Below are 8,362 nucleotides of genomic sequence, written 5' to 3' on the forward strand. Positions count from 1 at the left end.
CCCCCCTGCTACTTCACAGAATTCTGTGATTTTTTTGTTTTTGTTTCAGTAAAGCACCACAAAAAGGTTAAAGACATTTTTATAATTGTTTTTTTTTTTTGTGACAGGTGAAGAGAACCTTAGTTAACCTAAGAAAGTTTAGTGGATTTAATACTGTATTTATCATGCTTTTCAGGATGTGGAACCTGGATTCTTCTTTTCTCAGGACAAAATAAGTGCAGTATGTACTTTATCTGATGCTTCTATGGCATGAAAGCATTCACCAGTTAAGAAATTGGACAGTTCTGTATTGTTCACCATGGTTCATTTACTGACAACAAGCTAAAAATCTTTTGGGTTTAACTGTCATTGTTGACATTGAGGACGGTCAGCCTGCTGAAAATCAGTCACCCATGCTATTAAAGCTTCCGACAAGATGCTGACAAAACCCCTACTTCTCTAAGATTTCATAAGCAATCTGTTTCTATAATTGACGATGCTAGCTTTGACCTAATTTGGTGTGGAGAACATAGAAACACTTTGTGACTTTAAGTGCTGTAACTGGGCAGAAAGTTCTATCCCAGCTATTGGAGCCACCCTCCCAGCGTTTTCCTGAAGCTGGGACAGTCTTCTTTGCACTAGCCAAACCGTAGTGACTGACATGTCCCAGTTGGCTGGTCTCCCAGTAAGCCCCGAGTATCAGCACTTCTGCTGTGTCTGCTCTTGAAGAAGAGCCAGTGATGCTCATCTTCTTGATTTCATCTTTGTGGATGTAGCTTCTCATGCATGAAGCTGTGAACATCTGCATTAAAGCAGGTTGAGGGCTGGAGATACCGGCCTTCTAGACCTGGGTGGAGAATCCCAGCTTTGAGTTTGTAGACCGGTACTAGTCTGAATCATTAGTTCAGTCGTGTGTGGGGGTAGTTAACTGTGGATGCATTACTCGCTATGTGCAAGGACAAGTCAAATATTTTTTATGTGGTTTCAAAACTTGTAGCAGTAGTAATGAGGATCACTATTTTAAGGAAAGAGTTCTTTTTAAGTCTCCCTGAAATACATGGTGGATTTTATGCTTCCAAGAATACCAACTTTGTGACAACATTTGTATGTCATTGCCACTAGGGAGTAGTGCAGAAAGTTGCGCTTCAGCTCTGTGCACACAATAAAATAGCGTCAGTTTTAACAAGAAATGAGGGGAGGATGGGATTAGAGTCTTTATGCTGTTTTCCTCATGTTCATGCTTTTCACCATCATTTTTTGAACCTGCTGTTTTGTTTATAAGTGGGGTGTAAGAATTACCGAACAAATTGCAAACAGGTATGCTACTTCAAACAGATGTGCTGGTTATATACTTGTTCAGGTGACTTTTTTTTTCTTCTAGTTTTTAAGATGACAGCTTTATTTTTTTAACATGCTGCCTATGTTTTTAAGTTTGGCATTGGAGAATAAATGAAATACTTTGAATTTGTTTATGTATTTATATCACCCTTATTTTAAGTTGTATTTTCCTTCCCATCTGCCTTTTCTAAATGGTGCCACCTCTCACACACACACACTCACCCCCCGCCGGGCCTGCCTTGTGAGGACATCTGCTGGAAGGTTCGGGAACTAAGGCTGTTAACCCCTGCGGGGTGGCGGTGATGGCAGCCGGTGACTGACAGCTGGCAGGGGTTTAGCAGCAGGTGGATTGAAGAGGTGCCTCTAACAGGGCTTTTGGTCCGGTCCCCTCACCTCCATCACAGCTGTCTGCAGCCGTGGGTGCTTCCTTCCTTGGAAGTGGTATATACACCTGGAATGAGTCAGCAAAGTAACCTCATCACCCTACAGATTCGATATTTTTTTTTTTTTCCCCACTTTGAACTATGATTATGAAGCGTGCACGCTAGCGATCCGAAATGATGATCCTAGTGAGTACTGCCCAGGGGTTTATCTATGGGTTTTTTTCTTTGACAATTAGTGTACTAATAGCTCTTTCCATGTTCGTCTGATTTATAAATGTAGAATCAAAGTACAAGTTAATACCTTCAGAACATAAATATTTATTTCTTAAAAATCTAAAATCTTTGAATGTGTAAAAACTGGATAGTTTATCTGATAATAAAATATTCTGCTTTGTTGGTTTTTTAAGTAAATTTCCCTTCTAGGTGTTCATATAATTTTCTACGTAGAATGAAATACAGTGCTTCATAAAATGTTTTTAAAGGCTCTTGATTCTTGTGATTTATCAAAGACATTTCTATTTTTAAAGGGAGTTTTATATAAGTTAACCATTAATGTAATACATGTTAAAATATTCTATTTTTGTAATATACTGCAACCTTTATCAACTTTTCATCTGTTCATATTAACTGATGATACAGGTAGATACATTTCTGCAAAAAGTGGTTAATACATTCATTTAAAATAATGTTATAGATGGAGCATTAGCTGTTTGGCGATTGATCCTAGTGAATCATCCTAGAAGAAGCAAACTGATCTCATAAACCCAAAGACCTATGCGTTAGCAGCATGTTGTACAAGGGAGATGACCAACTTGTGATATTGCAGATTTTGTATTTGTTTAAATCTATACAGTGAGTATAATAGTCCATGGTAAGTACATTACTGCCTAATGTTCAAAATACTAAATGAAGGAGCATTTCTGCAGAACTAACAAGGCTAAGCTGCTGTTTGTCTTTTAGTTCCCAATTCAATACAGCTTGAACAACAACTCAGTAGTGTTATAGAGAGATCCAGTTCTTACTTTAGTTCTCATCTGGTTTAAATTATATGTGGGAACTCTTATCATGTACTTGTTGATTTTTTTTCATTATTATATTTTTCCCCTTCTTATCAGCAGTGGTACCCTGAAGATGAATGTGGTGTGTTCAGCTGTAGACCAGCCTGACTTTGCTTTAAAAATCAGTTGCTGCCTGAATGATTTTGTTTTAAGGGCTGAAGTGAAACGAGGGAGTATACTTCAACACACTTTCAAATATTCTTGGGCTCAAAATACAAATGGAATCTGTTTGAGACAGTTGCACATAGATTTAGTTCACTTAAACTGGAACTGTCCTAGTTTTCAGGATCCATCTGGGTCAGGGCTTCCCGGTTTTGATTGTCTGCCTGCAAAGACATTGCAAGTTGACATCTGGTTCAGTGCACTGCCTGGACTTCCAAAAGACTCGTGGGATTAAGTGAGCTATTTAAGCCTGTGCAAATCTAGATTAATTCTGAGTTGATACAGCAATTCAGTTCCATCACCAGAAGGCAACTGTCTGTTAACATTCAACTGTAGAATTTGAAAAGCTCACCACAAACAGTGCAGGATGGGGAGGAGAACAGCTTTTGGATGTTATGAAGAGATAAAATAGGAGTTTGTTTCTAAGATAGGTCAGAGAGGACAAGAATAAGAAGATGAAAGGGAGAAGACTGAGTGAAAGCAGAACAGAGATTAGTAAAGGACATGAAGGAAAAGAGGAATTACCTGCAAGCTGTGGAAGAAGAGGCAGAGGGTATAAACAGGAAAAACACGTGGGGGGGAGGACAGCTGTCTATTAAATAAAATTTAAAATAAAAAATCAGTTGCTCACTGGTATTCAAATATATTTGTGAGAAACTTCTTAAAAATTATTCTGGGGAAAAAATTAGGAGAAATAAGTTCAGACTTTTGAGACAAAACAACTGTAGGAGGGTTGTAAGAAAAAACATGAGGAGTTGATCTGTCCTTAAGCTCCTCTCCCCTAATACCTTTTTCTACTTGTGCTTTGAAAATACATCTGTACATATAAATACAGATGAAATCTTAGTCCCTTTGGAGTTAATGGGGAAACTTAAGTTATTAACCATGCAAAAAATGGTACTTGCTTTAGTATTTTACATTTCCATACTGATAATTGTTTTGTCATTCTGTATTTCCATACCAAAAGTGCCGTCACATGGGGAAAATGAATGGTGTATTATGGTTCTGTTTCTTGGTTAAATTTGCTTACCTTTTAAGTCAAAGGGTTTTCCTCACCAATTGGACATGAAACCTAGAGTTCAGGCAGTTTCTGTGACTAGTGTGCATCTAGATAAAACTTTGTGGTTTATTAACCAAAAAGATCTGTCCCACAGAAATATACTTACTTTGCAGCATGTACTGAAGCCAGTTCCACTGGCAAAAACATTAATGCCAGTGTTACTGTGATGTATTTTATGCCCTTCCCAACTTCAGCTACATTGTCTTTTCTGAAAACTTGGGAAAAAAACCCTAAATTTAACCCCACTGTAATCTAAATCTCCCCCAAAGCTGGTAACAGCTGCTGGGACTTACCTGTGTGCATGTAGATGTAGTTACAGAAAGGACAAAAAGGGATCGCCTTCAAGCAGCTTGGCTGAGCGATCTGTGATGTGAGGAGAACTCTTGGGGCCTTTCTTGAGCTCCTCTTGAAAGCACAACATGCAATCGAGAAAAGGATGTGAATTTAGCAGGCTCAGCAGTATCACTTTGGCGTTACGCTCTGTAGCCTGTCCGTAGCAATCTGCAGGGCTCTGTCCGCGCTGGGGGCTGCCAGCTGTGAGGCAGAAGATGAGGTGGACTATTTAGGTGTCATATAGGGAATGAACTTCAAAGAGTGGTGGAAAATTCAGTCAAGGTGGTGGCACTGCAGTTAAAGCCATGTTCATGTGAAGGGTATGAGTAAGTGATTCCCGTTGCGTATGTGTTTACTAAAGCATGAGGTTTGTGGTAGCAAACGTGTTAAAGTCCTGTGACCTGTTTCCTGAGTCGTCTCCGCTGTCAGGAGAGAGAGTAGTAGTGCACGATGGGTTCACACTGTTTGACAACAGGAAAGTTCATGTCTCTGTGAAAAAAATAAAAGCTACTTATAGGTGACTGTATTAACTTAATTCAGTGTAAGCAGGAGTAGTTATTGCATGGTTGTGCTGGATTTGGCTGGGGTAAAGTTAATTTTCTTCACAGTACCTAGCATGGGGCCGTGTTTTGCCTTAGTGCTGGAAATGGTGTTGATAATTCAGGGCTGTTGTGGTTTAACCCCGTCTGGCAACTAAGCCCCACGCAGCCGCTCACTTACTCCTCCCCACCGCCTCGGTGGGACAGGGAAATCAGAAAGGTGAAAGTGAGAAAACTTGTGGGTTGAGATAAAGACAGTTTAATAGGTAAAGCAAAAGCTGCATGTGCAAGTGAGGCAGAACAGGGAATTCATTCACCCCCTCCCATGGGCAGGCAGGTGCTCAGCCATCCCCAGGACAGCAGGGCTCCATCACGTGTCATGGTCACTTGGGTAGACAAACGCCATCACTCCAAATGTCCCTCCCTTCCTTCCTTCTCCCCCCAGCTCTGTATTCTGAGCATGACGTCCCATGGTATGGAACGTCCCTGGGGTCAGTTGGGGTCAGCTGTCCTGGCTGTGTCCCTCCCAGCCCTTGTGCCCCCCCACCCCTGCTCGCTGATGTGTAGGGTGAGGGGCAGAAAAGGCCTCCTTGACCACTCAGAAAAAACTTAAGCATCCCTGTGTCATCAACACTGTTTCTAGCACGGATCCAAAACACAACCCCATACCAGCTACTTTGAAGAAAATCAACTCTGTCCCAGCCAAAAGCAGCACACGTAGGTTTGCAGGTGAACCACAACTTTGTTGCAATAAACAGAGAATTGGTTATAGGATTTCTGATTCATCTGCCCTGCTAAGTGCCTTGTCGTAGCACAGCAGTTGGTTGTGATTATTGGCTGGAACAGGGAGAGTGGAATGCCTGGCAGAAACCACAGCTTAGATGATCTTTTTTTTTTCTTTGCTTTTCTTTTGTAGCTAAGTGTTAAATTTCCCTCCAGGTAGGTCACAGAAAATTAAAAGTGCGCTCAGTAGTGCTGACTAACCAGTTAAGTTTCTAGCCTGCAGAAAATACCTAGGGTTTTTGTGTGCTTGGTTTTCTTTCTAAATTGAAAGGAAAAACAAGGTTTTGAAAAGTTTCCACAGGTTCTGAAAATCTCAGTTTAAAAACCTGTTGGAACACGAATGGTGTTTAAGCTTTAAATAAATAGTAGGCTTATGTATTTAGTATTTATTACCTGTGTGACTTTGCATCTCTATTGTAATATTAAAAGAACATCTCAAAGTCCTACTGTTGTTTTCATGTTCATAATACCTATCTTTTATTATAGTTACATTTGAAGAAGAAAACAAGGTTAAATGCTTTATTTCAAAATCACGAATAGCAGCTGTTTCTAATACTCTTGTCTCACTCTTGAGTATTTTCTCTCATATCCAAGATTAAAATGCACTTCCATCCCTAAATCAATATTATGTAATATTTCATACCTTGGATTTTTAATTATTTAATAATTAAACTTCTGATAGGGTAAGTCAGAAATACTAAAAACAGTTTACACAAATCAGAAAAAAAACCCCAAACAAACCCACGGTACTTTCAGTACTAGTGTTGCAGGACTTTACTGCACAATAGTAATAGAATTAGCGCAATTGGTAAGAGATGACTTGCTCTAGATTCCAGATTCTGACATCAAAGAGAGAGAAAATTCCTATTTTCTATTTCAGGGTATCTTTTCCCTTCCATCCTCCTGCTTTCCTACCTCCTTAGAAAGGCCTGGGGCAAATGAGCGTATAATCCTCCAGTCTGGCAGACAGATGTATCTGACTCAGCCTTTACCCCCCTGGTCACCCCCTCCTCCCCCCCTCCATGTGCTTACCCAGCACCCTGGTGCGCAGCTTCCCTTCCTTCTGTGGCTCACGGGAAACCTTTGGTCTGCAACAAACCAAGCCCGACTCTACCGCATCATGTGGGGATGCTCTTGGAACCGATAATGTCACTGGGCTCACTGGGGAGTTTTTCTGCAGAGCATGGGCAGCACACAGGGACAGGAGGAGTTTCTCAGTTGTTTTCGTGGAAAGCACAAGATTCTTGGATTTGCAAGACCCCTACCCTTTTATATAATTTGATTGAAATATGTTCTTTTTTAGGGGCATGGAGACAAAGACACACACTGGCCATACACTTGCATAGGAAACCAGACTGAAATAATTATTAAAAATTCGCATTGGCAGACTAAAGTATGTAATGGGAAAGGTATATATGGGTGAAGAGGGAGTAACAAAAATTATATCCAGAACTTTTTGTGTGAATGCCTGGGAAGGGGCTGAATTTCTTCTGGCCTTTGCTTCTGTATATATCCACATTAGTAATTTAATGCACTTTTGAAATTAATTTTCCTGTTACCTCTGCTTAGCACTTTGCCTCATATTGTGGAGCAGTCTTGTAATATGAACTAGATTTCTCTTAAATAAAAAATAAACCAGAAGATAGGTTCCAGCAGCATACCTAATGCAATTCAAATGCTAGCAGGACCAAACTGGAGCTATTCCAGAGTTTCTATCCTTAAAAGACATACAGTGCAGATATCAGGTCATCAGCACCAAATGTCTTGCTGCGGAAATCTATGCGTATTAAGCTCACCACTTGTGAAAGTAGTTATAACCAGCAAGCTTGTATTGTTCCTCTCCTTCATGGTGCTGAAGTTGTGTTCTTCCTTATTAAAAAAAAATCAAAAAGTATCAAAATATCATGTAATCTGTCAAAATTAGCTTTTGTGAATTTATAGGACATGTTCCTTTAAAATACAAAAAAATAATTAATATGCGAGAAAGTCATTAACCATGAACCCAGAACATGCTCCTGGAATTTTGCCAAATGCAAGTCTAACACGTACAATTTGGGGATACTCTTTCAGTAGCAGCACATACCTCCATAAGCTACTCACTCACTCTGACAACTTGTTGTCTAGAAATCTTAGGGCCTGATTTCTTGTATGTAGCAGTTTCATTAGTTCATGAACCTTAACATGAATTATTATAAAAAGATAGGTTTTGCTGGTAAGGCTTTGTCTTTACGCAAATCCATTTGAAGAGATTAAAGTTATGTATTATTTTAACTATTTATCTTGTTTCAAAGTTATGGCAAGTTTTGTTCCTCTCCTATCCAGGTCAGTTGCTCTAATCTTACATTCTTGACATAGTAATTGGCGATCCTGATGCCTGAGGAGTGGATTCATCTTTTGAGACTGATGGTTGCATTTCTTCTTCCTACAGGTTTCTGCTGGCTGTAACGACCATTTTGCTAACACATATTTTAAGGATAATTAAGGTGTACAGCACTGATTAGAATACATACATAAAATATCTTAAAGATATGCTCTCACTGACTGTAAGGAAGGAATGTCAGATCCTGTTAGAGAAAATAGAAACATGGCACAGTGTGTTGGATTTTATCTGGTCTCATGTGAGCCGTGTCACATTCGTACAAACGGGTACACGTCTGTGGTCACTAGTGTTGGTGGGAATGTAAAGCAACATAAGAGCTAAAAAGGTTAAAGAGGTAGCCTCACAGT

At 39.8% G+C, this 8,362-nt stretch overlaps 1 long non-coding RNA gene across 1 annotated transcript; it reads right to left on the reverse strand.

Moving 5' to 3' along the window:
* Positions 1 to 20: 20 nt before the first annotated feature.
* Positions 21 to 7,805, reverse strand: LOC121090783. The gene is made up of 3 exons (XR_005828721.1): positions 6,668 to 7,805; positions 4,274 to 4,802; positions 21 to 1,768 (listed from the first exon to the last, which is right to left on the reverse strand). It is a non-coding gene; the product is annotated as an uncharacterized LOC121090783 (long non-coding RNA).
* Between the last annotated feature and the right edge of the window lie 557 nt (positions 7,806 to 8,362).

This window comes from Falco naumanni, chromosome 6 (assembly GCF_017639655.2).
Source record: "Falco naumanni isolate bFalNau1 chromosome 6, bFalNau1.pat, whole genome shotgun sequence".
Lineage (NCBI taxonomy): Eukaryota > Metazoa > Chordata > Aves > Falconiformes > Falconidae > Falco > Falco naumanni.